General features: G+C 46.5%; 1 protein-coding gene across 2 annotated transcripts in view; it reads right to left on the reverse strand.

The window, feature by feature from the left end:
* Positions 1-12,174, reverse strand: part of CEMIP2 (cell migration inducing hyaluronidase 2) — a 164,977-nt gene extending 152,803 nt beyond the window's left edge. For both annotated transcript variants that reach the window (XM_073543730.1, XM_073543731.1), the window contains exon 1: positions 11,904-12,174. The gene's annotated coding sequence lies outside the window, so the exon portion shown is untranslated. The remainder of the gene's footprint in view (positions 1-11,903) is intronic.
* Between the last annotated feature and the right edge of the window lie 6,892 nt (positions 12,175-19,066).

Genomic DNA, 19,066 nt, shown 5'->3' on the forward strand with positions numbered 1-19,066 from the left:
GTGATAATCTCCTGCTAATAAAATCTGCTTTATCAACAGTACAGCAAGTGATACATCATTGACCCTACATTATACAGATTACATTGCAAATTTCCTTTAAAGTCAATAGGGTGAAAGGACCTACACTGAAAGGTTTCAAGAGCATCAGAAAACAGATCTGCTAGCTTCCAAAATGTCTTGGAGTCAGTGGTGGAGCCTGTAGACAAGCGTTACACATTTGAGTGGCTGTAATTCCATAGGGCAGCATACATCAGATTATATTATCTGGTGTACACATCATGTTTGCCAGAAAACAAATGGTCTGCATACAAGACAAGGCAGACACTGGTTACCAGCTCCAGTAGTGACTGGGTGCACACAGTGTATGGAGTGGAATTGTTTAGTGGCCAATGCCAGGAATGGAGTTGATCGACGGTATCCGCAGCTGGAAACAGGTCATTTTTGAAGGTGCCAGACGCACCCCCCTCTCTGCCATGGGGATAAAGGGCGTTCAGTGACACTGCAGCAGGAGCATTCGGTGTACCATTAAATGGAAGGCAAAAACCACAATGTGACCAGAGCCTGTGATCTATAAAGAAGCACTCAAATTTATTCCCCCTAATTTTGTCAGTGTAATGCAAGTGCGGTAATCTATTCACCGATCGCCATTTTCCCACATCGCTCCTCTCTTCTAGACCACGTGAGTGCTAGTTTTCAATGCCAGCTCACACAAGGATCGGGTGGGGTGGTGCCACTTCCTCAGTGTAAGCCTATGGAGCCCCTGAAAGGGCCTTCAGGCCCACAAACCCCTGTGTGGTGAGGAGAGTCTGATTGAGGCCATGTGACCTAGAAGAGGACTAATGAAAGGGGTAGAGCGCACTACATTGATAATCTTTGTGCAACACGGGTGCTACGTAAAGCAGTTAAACATGAAGACTGTGGCAAAAAGTAAAAAAAAAAAAAAAAAAAAAAGATACTTAATGTGCACACCAGAATCCTAGAAAGCCATATCAATGTTCATTAGAAAACATTAAAAATACCTAAAAGGAAACCCTCTCGGCCATCACCATCTGAGGTATACAGTACATAAAACTTGGCACTCAAATGGATGAATACAGTGATGTGTTAATATACAGTCAGTCGTACAAAATCCAGACGTTTTGGTCTTGATTGACCTTCATCAGTGTACTGACCGCTATGGTTGGTAAGTAGATAATAAGGGAGAACAGAGCACGTCATCCCCAAGAGCTTAATATTCCATGTTTGGTAAATCACTCTCATAAGAAAGGATACCTTATATTAATAATGGTGCTATTCATGCACCAGAGTATGTCTTGCGAGGTGCAGTCGTTAGCAAGTGAATGGACTGCTCAGGTCTAACGCGGTGTCCACCGCTAGTTGCCAGCCTGCGTTAGACGGACTCCGCGTTAGACCTGAGAAGTCTCTTCACTTTTTTGCTGTTTGCTAATAAACATTGATATGTTTTTCTAGGATTCTGGTGTGCACATTATTAAGTAGTTTCTTTTTTCCTCTTTTTGACAACCTAGAAATGGACTGAAGTGTTGCCAGAAACCGTGGAAGATGGTGAACAGCAATCCACTTACAATACATAATTGAGATAACAGATTATATATACGGTATATCTTATCTGTTGGGAATCGTTCTTTAGTAAGGTACGGGATAATGGAGGATATCAGGCATGACTCCTTGTACAGAACGTGCCTCAATAACCCATAAATTACAGAGTCATTTCCTGAGGTTGAAAGTCTTACTCACCGGTTAACGGTATTTTTCGGAGTCCATGACAGCACCACCTGAGAGAGGGGATCCGCCCTTTAGGAACAGGAAACCTACAGATACAAAAAGGGTGGCACCTCTCCCACGCATCAGTTGGATTACAGAGCACAAGAGGACTTCCAAGGTTAATGCATGATTTATGTACAGTATTCTTTACAATTATAAACTTTTATCACCAGTGAGCATACAAGAAATAGACGTGCACACCCCAATTAAATTTAAGGGAGAGAATATACGGGTGCTGTCATGGACTCCGAAAAATACCGTTAACCGGTGAGTAACTAAGACTTTATTCGGTCGTCCATGACAGCACCACCTGAGAGAATTACAGAGAGTAATCACTACTTTAGGGGGGGGGGGGGGGGGGACTACAGCCTGCAAAACCCTGATACCGAAGGAGAGGTCTGCAGAAGCACCCAAGTCTAGCCTATAATGACTATAAAAAGTGCTCGGAGAGGACCAAGTGGCCGCTTTACAAATCTGGTCGATGGAGACTTCCGATCTCTCGGCCCACAAGGTCGCCATGGCTCTGGTGGAATGCGCCTTCAATTTCTCCGGAGCTACTCTACCTTTTGAGGTATAAGCTAACGAGATTGCTTCTCTAATCCATCTGGCTAGAGTACTTTTGGACACCCCAAGACCTTTCCTAGGGCCTTGGTAGGAGACAAAGAGGGCATTGTCCTTCTTCCAGGGATCGGTAGCCGCTAGATACTCTAAGAGGCATCTCCTAACATCTAAAGTGTGTAGCTTCTCCTCCTTCTCATTAGTTGTCTTAGGGAGGAAGGATGGGTGGACTATTTCCTGTGACCTATGAAAGCTGGAGGCTACTTTTGGTAAATACACTGGGTCAGGTCTAAGTATTACCCTATCCTCTTTTACCTGAAGAAAAGGTGGGCGCCTAGACAATGCCTGAATGTCGCTTACCCTACGGGCTGACGTTATGGCTATCAGGAAAGCTATCTTGAGGGACAGGCTCCTAATAGAGGCTGACGAGATGGGCTCAAATGGCACTTCTGTCATATCTGTGAGGACTAGGTTTAAATCCCATGGTGTGAGTATTCTTTACTATTGGTCTGGACCTACTTGCTGCTTTGATAAACCTATTGACCCAGTAATTAGCTGCGATGTTGCAGCTAAAGAGGGCCCTTAAGGCAGATACCTGTACTTTAAGGGTACTGGTGGAGAGACCCAGGTCCAGCCCTTTTTGTAAAAATTCCAAGATCTGGCCTATAGGGACGGAATCGTCATTATTTATATTTGAGCTTTGGAGGAATCTTTTCCAAATTCTGACGTAAATCTTAGTTGTCACCACTTTCCTACTTTTTAGTAGTGTCAATTAGGTCTGGGGAGAAACCTTTACCCTTTAGGAGTGACCGCTCAAATTCCACGCCGTGAGATGTAGGCCAGCCACCTGAGGGTGGAAGACCGGGCCCTGGGACAGAAGGTCCGGGATGTCCGGGAGAACCCAAGGATCGTCTATCGACATGATCCTGAGGTTCGAGAACCATGCTCTTCTGGGCCAGAACGGGGCAATGACTATGACTCTTGCCTTGTCCTTCCTGATCTTCCTCAACACCAGAGGAAGTAGAGATAGGGGAGGAAAGGCATAGGCTAGCCTGAAGTCCCATTTTATCAGTAGCGCATCTACTGCCAGAGGAATCTCCCTGGGGTTTAGGGAGCAAAACTGTCTCGTTTTTGAGTTCTCTTTGGTGGCGAATAGATCCACCTCTGGTTGACCCCATCTCTGTACGAGCTGAACAAAAATGGAGGTGTTTAAGGTCCACTCTCCCAGTTTTAACAGATTGCGGCTTAGGAAATCTGCCGCGACGTTTTCTTTCCCTCTTATGTGAAGAGCCGTGAGAGATAAAAAATGCCGCTCCGCTAGCTGGAACAACTGTCCTGCCACATTCATCAGAGTTTTGGATCGAGTTCCGCCTTGGTGATTGATATAGGCCACGGCCACTCGATTGTCCGAGAGAACTCGTACGTGATGGCCCTGTAGATACATAAGGAGCTCTTTAGCTGCGTGTGCTACCGCTGTCAATTCTTTTAAATTAGAAGACATTTGTATTTGATCCCGTTCCCATAGGCCCTGGACCAGAACTCCCTCCATATGCGCCCCCCAACCGGAAGGACTTGCATCCGTGGTGACCACGCGGGTAATGTTATACTCCCAAGGGACCCCTCTAGACAAGTTATTTCTTTCTAGCCACCATTCCAGGGACTCTATTGTGTTTCTGGATAAGGTCAGTCGACCTTCTAAGTTATCTCCAAGAATCCTTGATACCACAAAACTTCGCCCTGTAGAGTTCTCGTATAAACTTGGGCCCACTGGACCACGGGAATGCAGGACGAGAGGGAACCCAACAGGGACATGGCTTTCCTGAGGGACATGGAGGGGTTGTTGAAAGCGTTCAGGACCCGGCCATGTAGGTGCAGCAGCTTCTCTGGGGGCAGACGGCATTCCTGTTTTTTAGAATCTAGGGTTAGGCCTAAAAATTGTTGAATTTTTAATGGCTGCAAACGGGATTTTTTGATATTAAGTAACCATCCCAACCGCTGTAGAGCCGCCGTTGTTTTCTGTAACTGTTCTAAACATTGCTCGGCTGAACTGCCTATTATAAGGAGGTCATCTAGATAGGGAACAACTAGAATATTTAATTCGCGCAGATGGGCCATCACTTTGGTGAATACTCGGGGTGCAACTGCCACCCCGAAGGGTAAGGCCGCGTACTGGAAGTGCTGGATTGACCCCTCCAACTGAACCGCCAGTCTAAGGAAAGGTTGGTGAGCTAGACATATGGGTATATTGTAGCACGCGTCTTTCAGATCTAGGACCACCATGAAGCAGTTTTGAAACAGCATTTTTATTGCGGTGTTAATTGTTTCCATTTTAAATGGTCGAACGACCAGAAATTTATTGAGGGCTTTGAGATTAAATATAGCCCTAAATGAGTCGTCCGGTTTACGGACCAAGAACAGGGGGGAATAGAAGCCTTTCCCCCTCTGGAACTCTCGTCAGGACTTTTTTGTCCAGTAGCTCGAGGACCTCGGTTTCCAGGGCAGCTTGTTCTAGCGGGGAAGATTTGAGCGGAGTTACCTTGAACCGGTCTTGGGGAACGCAGGAGAACGCTAGGTGCAGTCCTGTAGCTATTACCCCCCCGTATCCAGCTGCTATTTGAGATTCTGGCCCAGGCCGGGTAGAAGGCAGATAATCTTCCTCCTACCGGAGCCACTAGTCATTGGGGCGGTTTCTTATTATCCCGTGATGGACCTTCTTGGCGCCCCCCTCCTCCGAACATGAAGCCCGTACCTCTGGTTTTCTTGTTGTCCCATCTGTTCTGATCTCTGGCCTGCCTCCTGCGGGAATACCCTTTCCTAGAAAAGGGACGTCTCCAGGATATATTCGGCAGACTTTGAAATTTCTTTTTCTCGTCCCCGGCTTTCTCTAACAGTTCGTCTAGGACGGGGCCGAACAAGTATTCACCCTCACAGGGGATAGAACAGAGACGGGACCTGGCTTGGATATCTCCCGGCCAGCATTTCAACCAGAGGGCTCTTCGGGCCGAATTAGACAAGCTTGCAGACCTGGCCACCATTCTTACAGAGTCTGCCGAGGCATCTGCCAGAAAGGCAGCAGCATTTTGGATAATTGGAAGAGACTTACGGATGGAAGCTCGCGAGGTCCCATCCTTTAGCTGGGAGTCCAATTGATCCAGCCAGACCATCATGGATCTGGCTGCGCACGTGGCTGCTATTGCTGGCCTTAGGGCGCCTGCTGACATCTCCCAAGTGCCCCTTAAAAAGGAATCTGCCTTTTTATCTAGGGGGTCTTTAAGGGAGGCCATATCGTCGAAGGGTATAGATGACTTTTTGGAGGCCTTAGCTACCGCGGCATCCAGCTTGGGGGCCTTATCCCATCGACTTACTATTGGGTCCTCAAAGGGGTACCTCCGCTTGAAAGCAGGCGGCATAGAACCCCTTTTTTTCGTTTTTTTCCACTCCCTGTCTATCAGGTTCTGGACTTTTTCGTTTAACGGAAAGGTCCTCTGCTTTCTGGGGTCTAGACCCCCGAACATAATGTCCTGAGCAGACAGTTCTGTCTTTTTTTCTTCTACCCCCATGGTTGACCTTATGGTTTTAATTAATTTATCCATATGGTCCAAGGGAAAACAGAACCGGCTGGAATCTTCTTCGGAGGAAGAAGAGGAGGCCGAGGACTCTGAGGAGATATCTTCCCTCCTAGGGCCGACTGAAGAGTCTGAGCCTGAAACAGTAGCCCGTCCTCTTTTTGAAGAATCTTCTTTTGATAGGGCTTTTATTTCCATCCTGATTAATTGCCTCAGGTCCGTAGCGAAGCTTGGAGCTTCTTCCGCTACCTGCATAAATAGGGAAGAGTGTAAGAGTCTGAAACTCCACTCACGTTCTACCCCTCATCTCCGTCCCTACCGTCTGTCTCACGCAAGACTGACAATCTCTTAGGGTGACCATCTGGTAAGGGGCAACTACGGAGGGCACATTCCTTGTGCTTCTGTTTCCCTGTGGCCTTCTTCCCCTGAGAATCAAAAAAATATAAAGGGACACTGCATCAGGGTACATTCTCGCAGATCTCTTACCCTTGCAGATGAGGATAGGTACCGGATCACGGGGGGCTGCAGGAGGATCCTTTGGCCTAGAGGAGCTACTGTGGCTCTGTCCACTTCCTTCCGCCTCTTAGGCTGGTCACTGGGGTGCTTTGCCACGGGCTGCACCTCTTGTGGGTCCATGGGGGCTTCTGTTGTGTCCATCGCTGGACCTCCAGAAGCACCTCAGCAGCAATGCCTTCTGCATTAAGAAGGCTTCCCCTCGGGATCAGCAGGCACTGCGTCCGGTGTTCGGGCCCCCCATTGGACGGCTCTGCGATCCTCCCCCTCCCCTTCAGGCCCGCCAGGCGGCGGGCGCGCATCGGCGCGTGTCCTCCACAACCGGAAGTCGACCGGCATCCGACTTCCGGTTTCGGCGCTAGGCCCCGCCCCCTCCGCCGCGTCACTTCCGCCGCGCGCGGGGACGCGCGGCAAGGGGCTAGCACCGCGCCGCCGGCTCGGAACCGTCGCTCCCTTGTGGGACACCGCCGGCCGCGCCCGCCCGAACGGACCGCTCCGGGGAAGGAGACACAGGGGGACCCCACTTACCTCACCGGTCCCATGGAGAAGGCATCCGCCGGACCCTGTCTCCGCCTGCTCTTACCACTGCCGTGGAAATCCTACCCGGACCCACCGTGGCGCATCCAGGGCTCCCAGCGAGACCGAGGTAGGAGAACCCCCCGCTACCTGAGCCGGTCCGCTGGCCTGGGTCTTCAGTTATCCATGACGGACGATCTGTAGGGAGTTCTGTCCTTGTTAGGAACAGGAAACCAACTGATGCGTGGGAGAGGTGCCACCCTTTTTTGTATCTGTAGGTTTCCTGTTCCTAAAGGGCGGATCCCCTCTCTCAGGTGGTGCTGTCATGGACGACCGAATAAAATTTAATTAATTATTAAAGGGAAATGGCAATGGTTTCCTCTTAGGAGAAGGTGACATGCATTCTTGTACTGTCCTACAGCTTTATTTTTAGGCGTGCGTCTTGTGTAAAGTTTACTCGTACAAAAAGTTAGTACACATTGTCCCTAGAGATTGGGACAAGTACATAACTAATTAGCGGAAATGATATTTATGCTATAATTGATATTAAAGAGGCTGCAAAGGGTAAATTGTGCTGAAATGAAAGCTGCAAAATTATATTATATATTTTATATTACACACATATGCGCCTCACAAAATTAGAATATCATCAAAGTGTGAATTTATTGCAGTTCTTCAATACAAAAAGTGAAACTCATTATATAGAGGAATTACAAACAGAGTGATCTATTTCACGTGGTTATTTCTGTTAATGTTGATGATTATGGCTTACAGCCAATGAAAACCCAAAAGTCATTATCTCAGTAAATTAGAATACTTTATAACACCAGCTTGATAAATGATTTTAAAATCTGAAATGTTGGCCTACTGAAATGTATGTTCAGGAAATGCACTCAATACTTGGTCGGGGCTACTTTTACATCAGTTACTGCATCAATGTGGTGTGGCATGGAGGTTCAATTTTTGTATTGAAGAACTGAAATAGAATATCTTCAAAAAAGTGAATTTAATTATGTGAGGTGCGTGTGAATGTGCGTGGCCACAGGAGGCATGGTCCCTTCCTCAGGAAGCCAGCAGCAGCAAAAGTGGGGCAATGCTGCAGTCCTAGGGTACGATGCTGCGGGTCCAGTGTCGGCGGTGAAGCAGAGCATGGAGCATGGTCCATTCCTCAGGATGCCGGCGGCAGAAATGTGGTGACGCTGCGACCTGGTGTCCATGGCCAGCAGAACCGAGTGCATCACTGGTTTCTTGGCAGCCATCTTCCTGAGGCCGCAAGTGCGCAGATTGAGATCTCAGTGTCTCAGCTTCACGAAAATGGCCACCGGGATCTCAATTTGCGCATGCACGGCCTCCGGCAGCCATTTTTCCTGAAGCCGAGGGCCGCAGAGATCTCAATCTGCGCACGCACCACCTCTTTAGGAAGATGGACCCAGGGAAACCGGTGATGCACTCTGCTTTGGTCACCGTGGACACCGGGCTGCGGCGTCGCCATGTTTCTGCTGCCGGAATCCTGAGGAAGGGACCCTGCTCAGGTGCACTCCACAATGCTGACACCAAGCCTCAGTATCGCCACACCTCTGCCGCCGGTTCCCCTGCCACAACCCCCGGTAAGCCTGCATTCGGACTATAAGACGCACCGACCATTTTCCTCCCACATTTTTTGGGAAAAAGTGCATCTTCATATACCGTATCATACATACCTACCTACATAGTTAGCACATCAGTAAGGCGTCGTTCAGACAGACGATAAAAGGGGCATCATGACACTAGATGGGCCACACAGGGCCTGTTAGGAAAGCAGGCATGGCCCATTTTAGTAACCACAACAAATGATGTCACAATTAAGGAGCACTTTCTTAAACCTCTGTTCCTCCATTATTCCTCCTGGCTAGTTATCATTCAGTAAGAGATTGGGTGTAGGTGATGTGACCCTACACAGGCGGCATCATCCATTCAGTGCCAGACTGTAGGGACAGACCACTGACCTTCAGAATGGCTGCCAATTTATGCATACATTTCTTAGAAGGAATGACCAGGACAGCATATCAGTTCTGTATTCTAGCTACTTTCTTGGGAACAAGCCACAGCCAAGAAAAAATGAAAAAAAAATGATATATATATTTTCAGTTTTCTTCTACTGCATAGCTAAAGTTAAAATAAAAACCCTCTGATTCACCAGGCAAGATTTTTATTTTTTTTTGACAGATTGTGAACTCCCAGGGTCAGTCTTGTTAGACGTTAGAGACAGAAGACGACATGCAGGCATGGCTGACATTAAAGTTAGTTATGCCTTGTTTAATGAAACTACACAAAGCGACTGGACCACGAGTCATGAGTTGTAATGGTTTCCTTGAGGACTGGCATAGAGCCAGTACTGACAGAGCATCTAAAGCAATTTTCTAATTTACTATATAGCCTCATCTACATACTGGAGGGGCAGAAGTGCCCCAACATTCCGTGGAGACGGGATGTGCCACGAACAATAATGCTAACTGTTTGGTTCAGATTTATGATCCTTCGTCCCCACAAACCTTGTACATTCAGGATTTCATCTCCTGACCTCCTTCCACCATAGTAGTATGCCCTTATTATGGGAGCTGACTATACACGAGATGTACATTCGGCACACCGTTCTCTAATGACCCTTTCAACTAAGGAGTATAAAGGCTAAGGTCCGTCTGGTCCTTGGTATCAGAGGACTACAAGAAATGCTACGAAATTTGCCTGGATCAACTTCTTCATTCCCTGTTGTTAAAATAACACATTCGGCAAGTATTAATAAAGTCGCAACACCAATACCAAAGTTATCAAACGCGTTTCAGACTGCCACCTTCAGCTAGACATTACATCCGTATAGTTTCCCCATGTCTGGGTGTCCATTAGCCAGGTCTCGGTCCTTCTCAGCCCTTATTCATTTACGTCACTTGGCTTATGGTAAGGTTTTAATACTAGAGGTTAGGACCGTCTCGAATAGAGGTCACCTTGACGTGGTGGGATGGCTTGTTTGATAAAAATTATGTTAACCAAGTACCCCATATTATTTTAGCACGCTATTTACTTTAATGAGTTTGGTCTTAGGTTTTGTGTGTTTGGTGGCCAGTGTGAACACGAGCCTACACACAAACTTACGTTTCAGTTAGTTAACTGTTTCACAGTTAGTCATTACAGATACATGTCTGAAACGCGTTTCCTAGATATCTTTGATATTAGAGTTGCAACTCAATACTTCTCTAATAAATATGGCATTTTTAACTGAAGACCGTGACACTAACCCTCTTCCTCCCTGGCTTTACCTGTGCATGCTCACAGGGGTGAACCAAGGTACAGTACACCTCGTATACCCGGGTAAAACAGGTCATAGAGTAGACTCCACCAAAAAGTAACGTCAAACGGCAGTGTACACACTACTTTAACAACATGTTTTGGAGGTTAAATTCCATCAGATTTAGTATATAGTATACAGGGGGTATATCTAGAGAAGACACCCCCCAAGATTTAACTGCCAGATTAAGAAAAAAAAAAAAATACTGATTACAGCAAATTGTAGTATCTTTGTGCTCCAGTAACCGTGACGTTCTCTTCAGGTTTGGAGAACATTTTAATAATTGTGAAGAAACGTACATCTGCAAGTCATTTTGGGTAAAACATTCTGCACCGGGCCATCTGAGCAATACTTGTGGTGAAGAACAAGGAGCCGGGCTGCCAAGAACCAACAGGACCGGATCCATCTGAGCTGTGAGAGGTACTAATGAATGAAGGGGAACATATAGAGAATGGATTACACACGTACGGCCGAAAGGATCAGCGGACCCATCCTGGATCCCCCTCCAACCTTTACATAGGAGGTAGAGCACGTGCCCCGTTTCTCCTCACTGAGCCCATGGCACAGATGAAAGCTAAACACTGTACGCAGCCATTTTATTCGGTGCCATGGACCTCTCCGTTGAGCTGAGCACCCGCCCAGATCTAGCACATCAGCTATGGAGAGGCTCGGGCTGGGACACCCTTTAAGTTCTACAAGGGCAGTACAGAAGCATCTTGTCACATTCACACTGATTACAGAACAGTCGCCAAAAGTATTTATTGCCCATGAAGAGAACAGTTTCAACTCCATTCTACACCATTATGAAGAGCAGCCTCACATACCGAAATTTGGTACCAAGTCACACTGGAAGATCTCATCACCATGGCAACTATCCCACACCCAGAGCATAGCCTTCCAGAGGTCCCCAAGAGGGTGAGCGTCCTGTCAGTGACAAGGTAACCGCTTCTGAGGGCCACCGATCACTAGGACGGCCGCAGACACAGTGTGGCACCTTGTTGGGCAGGACGCAGACCTCCGCGATTACTTATTGCATGACTAAGAAATATATGTCACTTTATAGGCAGGACACTTTGGTTTCTGGTGACAACCAAGGGTTAAATGTCCCACAGCTCCCTGTGCAGCATATACATGGAGAGAAGCTTGGTGACAGCACCATGACACATTACACCCCCATGATAAAGGCTGGGAACAGAAGGCAGATCAGGGTGCACCAGTGTCACAGGACAGAACCCTGTACATGTAGAATGTGCTACACCCTCAGGCAAGGGATCCACTCCTAGTGCCCAAAGTAGTCCTTGGACAGACTGCTCTTAAAGGGACAGCAACTTCAGTAACAAGGCTCCAGTTTCTATTGTTCCCCCTTATTATCTACTCCTGACAAGAGCAGAACCCGCCCCCACCGCTATCTTTGCCACACACAAGATGAAGGCAGCTCTCACACAAAGACAATCACTTGACAGTCAGCCAACCACAGCACAGAATCACATTCCAGCAGCCAATCACATCACAACTTCTAAAGTCAAACTTCCCAGCAACATATAAAAGCTAAGCGCTGATTGGCCACTTGGGACAAATGCTTCACTTTGTGTACACACGAGGCTGGTGGCTTCTGTCCCCACAGCAGGCAGTGCCACGGTGCTTACCGGGTCTCACATGTGCAGAGCGCCGAGTCCTGCCCTCCCGTCCATGGCACAGGCCACTTCTCCGCTCACGGCACCGGTTGCTGTGTAGGTGGAAGAAGTTTTCCGGGCAGAAATGACGTCTCCGCACAACTCTCCGCCCCGACCTGCCGGCGGCTCCGCACAACAAAAGCGCAGCAGGGGATATGAGTGTATTGTGCAATGCCGGCTGTAACCAGTATCGTGAGGGACGGGCGGCGCACTACGGGAAATCACATCCTCTCTCTGCCCGAGAGTGCGGACCGCCAGCCCCGCTACCATATATATGTGTGCGGGCGGACTGAGGGCGGAGTCACCGGCAGTGCGCCCCCTGCTGGAGGCCGACAGCCTGGCATATGTGCGCACAGCGCTACCTGCTCTGCACTGTGGGGCTGTCCTGCACCTCCACATGGGTCACATCTCATGTGGACCCCCAGAGCAGACACTCTGGGGTCTACTTCATATGCTGTGTCCCTGAGCTCATCGCCACCGAGAAGTGACTCTGATGCGGCACCACCACAGTGGTATATATATATATATATATATACCGTCTCCTCAGCTGTCACATGCATGAGATCTAAGGCCACAGATGGTCCTCCTGGCATACTGTCCCATGCCCCCTGACATTGGGCACTGAGCAGTCCACTTACCAAGGCAGCCATACAGAATGTACTGTGTATGTGCCCTATACTTACTACGCCACAATGGAAAGAATAACCCTAGAGGTAAACGCGAAGGGTTAAAGATCGTAAATTACTTATTGCCGAGAGTCCCACTCCTGGGACCCTCAGTGATCCTGGGAGCAGGGGTCCGAAACACAGAGACTGGACTCTGCAGATCTCTGTATGGAATGGGGTGCACGCTCAACCTCATTGGTTGTGGAACTGCTGGAAAGCTGAGCACAGTCTTCAACTTTTTGTGGTGGTCCCACCTGTTTTTTCAAGTACTTTGCATCTAGCCATGAAAGAACTTTAGAATTAGTTTAAAGAGAATTTCTTACCAGATTTTTTCTCTATTCCATCTGGGAGCAGTGTGATGTAGGGGCAGAGGCCCTGGTTCCAGCAATGTGTCACTTACTGGACTGCTTTTTACAGTTTTGATAAAGTCACAGTTTTATCTGCTGCAGATCTAGCAGTTATCTGAATGGAGAGCTCTGCATAGCCCCACCACACTATTCATTGGCAGCTTTCTGTGCACACTGTGTGTAGGCAGAAAGATATCAATCAGTGATTGGGGCAGGATTATACAGAGTTCCAGAATATGGAGGACTACATGATATCAGGTTTACTAAGCCTATAGTGATAATCTCCTGCTGATAAAACATTGATTTTACCTAAACTACAGCAAGCAGCCCAGTAAGAGACAAATCTCTGTCAGTACATTATGCTGCTCTCACATTAGGTGGCAAAAACCTGCCGCCAGATTCCCTTTTAGCCAGTGGTGCAAAACATTTTTTGGTTCAAGGGCCACATTGCCATACTGAACCAATCCCAAGGGCCACAAGCGATTTAAAAGGGTACTTATATTAATGCATCACCAGAATCAAGTACTGAGTATTTGAGGCAGATTTGGAACATTTCTTCTTCAAGAGAATCAGCACATACTAAACTAAAATGACTTATTGGAGCTGAAATGCCAAATCCTCGTCATAATCTCAAATCTCTAAATTTTTAGGTTTTTTAAGTTTTACCTTAGCCATGAAGCACGTTATGAAATGCTACATGTATACAAGATCAGAACCAGATCATGAATACAGCGCCAGAATCACCATCAGTACATGAATGCAGTACCACCGTCAGTACATGAATGCAATATCAAAACCACCATTAGTACATGAATGCAGCTCCAGAACCACTGTCAGTACATGAATGCAGCTCCAGAACCACTGTCAGTACATGAATGTAGCTCCAGAACCACAGTCAGTACATGAATGTAGCTCCAGAACCACAGTCAGTACATGAATGCAGCTCCAGAACCACAGTCAGTACATGAATGCAGCTCCAGAACCACTGTCAGTACATGAATGTAGCTCCAGAACCACAGTCAGTACATGAATGTAGCTCCAGAACCACAGTCAGTACATGAATGCAGCTCCAGAACCACAGTCAGTACATGAATGTAGCTCTAGAACCACAGTCAGTACATGAATGCAGGTCCAGAACCACAGTCAGTACATGAATGCAGCTCCAGAACCACAGTCAGTACATGAATGCAGCTCCAGAAGCACAGTCAGTACATGAATGCAGCTCCAGAACCACTGTCAGTACATGAATGCAGCTCCAGAACCACAGTCAGTACATGAATGCAGCTCCAGAACCACAGTCAGTACATGAATGCAGCTCCAGAACCACAGTCAGTACATGAATGCAGCTCCAGAACCACTGTCAGTACATGAATGCAGCTCCAGAACCACAGTCAGTACATGAATACAGCATCAGAACCAACATCAGTACATGAATGCAGCGTTGGAACTACCATCAGTGCATTGATACAGCACCAAGCTTAGTACAGTGATCAATTGCAATGTCAGGTTAGCCCCATACACAATTGTATCGCATGAATCTACAACTCCCAGTGTGTCCTTAACAATGTTAACTCCCAGGATCTACTTATCAATCATCATCAGCGGATCATACAGAAACAACAGTACTGATGAGACATAGCATCACAAACATTTACATCTACGTACCTTAAAGGTGACATCTTCGCTGATTGATGTCGTTCCCATCCCTTTTTGTCTCCTTGTACAGATGCCATGATGAGATTTCATGACCAGAGCTCATCTCTCCAGAATTCCCTTTTCCGTCTTCAGCATCACTTCCCAACAAGGTGCACTTAAAAATAAATGTATCATTACAATAGTCCCATAAAAAAAAATCTCCCATGTAGTGCCCCTGAATAAATAATTGCCCCTCGTTGTGCTTCCTGCACAAAATAGAACCACACACACACACTGGTCCAAAATATACCCTCAAAATGTCCCTTTCCATATCTCTCCCACACTACCTCTGCATAAAATCCCTTCTATATGGCTATTTCTCTGTGGAGACACGCAGGTCAGTGGGCGCTCTGGTCCGCTTGCCCGGCTGTCTTAAGAAAGACTGCATGGACCAGGTATCATCCCACTGAACTCCCACACCCCTTAGTCATTGGCATTATACTACTCAGACAACACAGGGTGAAGGTAAAACAGTGTAGCAATACTTTATTGAACCACCAAGAGACAATAACATATATAACAGTCCCAGCAAATACCCAAAATGGTGCAAATTGCAGTCTCACTCTTCCACTGACTCGCTGGGATTAGAGCAGCTGCGTCTTCAGGGCTTCCAGGGCGAATACTCCCACCAGTGGCGCCCTGATTTTGGCAGACACCCACAGAGAGGAGGTAACAACAAGCTTAATAAGCTAACAGTCCATTGAGGAACGTGGCCAGGTGAGCACAGGATCCCAACCTGGCTTCTCTGAACATCTCCATGCTGCCATGTGACCAAAGGGTCTCAATCTGGTTTCTCCGAAAGTCTCCATGGGGCCAGGTGACTGGAGGGTCCCAACCTGGCTTCTCTGAGCGTATATATTGGTCCAGGTGACCGGAGGGTCCCAACTTGGCTTCCCCAAATGTCTCCATGGTTTCAGTGATGGTCAGTGGAGCAGATCTGAATTCTTCCAGCTAGGGCCATGGTGTTTAAGCTGGCATCCTGTATAATTTCAAATCTGTAATCCTCTTGATGGAGCCATGGTATCTTGGCTGTTGTTTTGTACAGTCTCCTTGCACAACATTAAAGATCCCTTTTTATACAGACATCTGTAGTTCAGGCCATCATCCACCGGTCTGGGGGAAGGTGGGCTGAGATTAACTCTCATTATTTAATCAATCTGAACACTTTGTCCTCCACTGTTTTGCGGAACAACAAACTACATGGACTTATGTACAATGGGTAAGCAACATATTAGCAAACATCGATTGTGCAATGACCCTGCATCACTATCCTCCAAAGAAAGCAGAGAATAACCTGTAGGAGCTTATATAAGAGGTAAACAGCAGCCATTTAACAATTCACAAACATCAAATCAAGAGTCAACGTTCAGAAACATATGAACAATAGTCTATTTTTCTTGATCTACTGAAAATATACGTCTGGCATTATTAAGATTAAATGCGGTGTCGTCACCCCCCCCCCCCCCCCCTATCCTCTGGCCCCTTTCACAATCCCCCATTACCCCATAATGTTCCCTTGAAGTAACATCAACCTGCCCCTCATCTAAAATGGTATCGCATTTAAATGGGTCCTCTACACAGCAATTACCAGTGCCAGCTGTCTTCGCCGCTTCTGGGACGCCTGCACCAGGAGCAGCGTGATGAGTTAAGCAGCGTGCCAACTCCTTCACACCTCTGCAAATTGGGCCCCATCTGACGTGGGCTCTTCTTTCCCAGTCCCGGTGCCCAATATAGAAATAAGGAAGTGGCGCCACCGTGACAGCGTCGAGGATCACTTTTGGGCCGCATGTTGTGCAGGTCTGCTTTAAGAGGTAGTGGACAAAATTGTATTCAGTCTTGACAATGCTGTGTGACCTGAGCACCAAAGCAGCTACACATGTATCTCTACTAGCTTTCTACAATGTATCAGTCTGGAGCCAGCAGATCAGTGCCTCCACAGTCACTTCTCAGATTAGAGGAGGGTTTTTTTTTTAATAGAAGATATAAGGCAACAGTATCAATATATGCAATGTACACATCTGCTGTATGCTGATGTTCAGAAGGCCTAAAAACCCTCAGGTCATTACAGTGCTGTGAGCTAAATATACGGGAGGAGATGTGGATATCTGGAGTTCATCAATCATGGAACGTAAGGCTGTGTGCACACGCTGCGGATTAGGTGCGGATTCAAAAGACCTGCGGTTTTACCTGCGGATTGCTCTGCGGTTTTGCCCTGCGGTTTTTCATCTCCTCAATGGAGGAGATGGCAAACCGCAGGGGAATCCGCAGAAAGAATTGACATGTCAATTCTTTCTGCGGATTGAAAACCGCAGATAATCCGCGCGGAAAATTCCGCACCGTCTGCATTGCGGTTTTTGATTCCCATAGGGAATCATGGTACTGTACACCGCAGCAAAAACTGCTGCGGGTCCGCAGCGGCCAAAACCGCTGCGGAACCGCAGCAAAATCCGCAGCGTGTGCACACAGCCTAATACTGTCCTCAATGCCATAAATGACAACAGTAAATCCATCCCATGATGTATGCTGCGCTTCTGAGCATATGGCAGTACATTGATATGGACGGAAGCCGGAACGGTGCCTGTGCTTTGCTTTGTGTCTAGTTTGACTCCCATTACAATTTTTGATTCTCGGGTGTGCTTTGTTCTCATTTTTTTATGTTTTGATTTCTTTTTATGACAAATACATTAATATTTCCAGAAATGAGAAATAAATATAAGCAAATTGCCATTGATGTGTATCTTTTTCCATCCCAACATACACTTGTATGCTAGATCTCATTCTTTTTAATATCATTTACTAGTCAACTACTTCTAGTGTTGTGTGTCAGGGCCGATATTGGAGTTGTCATTCAGAGACATTTGTGGTTTCCTATTGTCACAAGTACACCCACTGTGGTTCTCGCCCACAATCTAACCATCTGCCATGGTGAAAAACTCCTGCACATTGGGCTTTATAGTTTTTTCTGTCCAGGTTAGGCTTGGTTTACTCCTAAATCAGGGCATCTGTTACAAGCTCTGGCATGGTACAGGAGGAAAAAGAGCATCCAGCTGCGCTTATTCTTTGTTACAATGATAGACACCCTAATGGGAGCAAAACAGACTTCATCCATGACTTACCAACAAACGACCATGCCTCTGTGATTTTTTGTAGACCAAAAAACAGAGACATGTGAACTGTGCCAAACAGTATAACGCATATGTGTTCAATCTGTGAAAGATACTGATATACAGTATTTCCATACCATATCCAAAATGCCCTCAAGTACTTGTAAAATTATAGTTCTATATAAAACACAGTGCGAACAAACAGATGGAAGCTTAGTCTTTGCCATTACCAACACAAGAGGCTGTTCTCTTGGGACAATGAGCATCATGTGCCTATTGTGTCCCTCACATTGCAATTACAGTGTAAGCTTCTGGGTTTTTTTTCTTTGTCTCATTAGTTATTATTATTATTATTATTATTATTATTATTATTTATTGTTATAGCGCCATTTATTCCATGGAGCTTTACATGTAAGGAGGAGTATACATAAAAACAAGTACAATAATCTTAAACAATGCAAGTCATAACTGGTACAGGAGGAGAGAGGACCCTGCCCGCGAGGGCTCACAATCTTCAAGGGATGGTTGTTCTCTATCATAAAGCTCTGTGGAAAACGTTGGAGCACTATAAAGATTATTCTTGATCTCCTGTTTAGACAAATCGTTTTAAAGTTAGAATATTAATTGACAAATGGAAGCTAGTAAATTAGAAATGTGATTTATGCCAGTTTATTTTTAGGCCAGAATCCTTCTTAGGCCAGGGTGAGACTTGCGAGAAAATCGAACGAGTCTCGCACGTCAATACGCCGGCACATGTATTTCTATGCAGCCGCACGCTCCTCTCCCGAGTGCCGGCGGCAGTGCCGGGTATTGACGTGCGAGTCTTGTACGAGTTTCTCGCAAGTGTGACCCTGGCCTAAAGCCTTCCTTCAGACATCTGTTTGTCACAGATAGAACATTACCCTTTATAGGTTACAGTGCTACTCAAGTCCAGTTTTTGGGGTCCATGAAATTCACAGACAGCACACGGACGCCATCCTTGTGCTATTTGTGTGCTGACCGTTGTTTGCAAATTTTTACATATGAGAAAATAACTGGTTTTAAAATTTACACGCTGAGCAAACACTGACAGATCTGATCCAGGACACTGGTGAAAATTAGTCTGTTTCTTTCACATACACTGTGTGCGCAATATTAGACAAGATGGATTTTTGATGATTAATGTTATTATTAAACAACTACAGAGGAGGGTAAAAGTGAGGTTTTATTGGGCTAATTACCACAATGAGTTTTGGATTCTGCAGATTTTCTGCATAATTTCTGCACCTATTACCAGACATGCTTGTCTATAAGTCAAGTTTTTCATTTTTTTTTGTGCTGAAAAC

Source organism: Dendrobates tinctorius, unplaced genomic scaffold (genome assembly GCF_039654945.1).
Source record: "Dendrobates tinctorius isolate UK_male_01 unplaced genomic scaffold, ASM3965494v1 ptg000134l, whole genome shotgun sequence".
Classification (NCBI taxonomy): domain Eukaryota; kingdom Metazoa; phylum Chordata; class Amphibia; order Anura; family Dendrobatidae; genus Dendrobates; species Dendrobates tinctorius.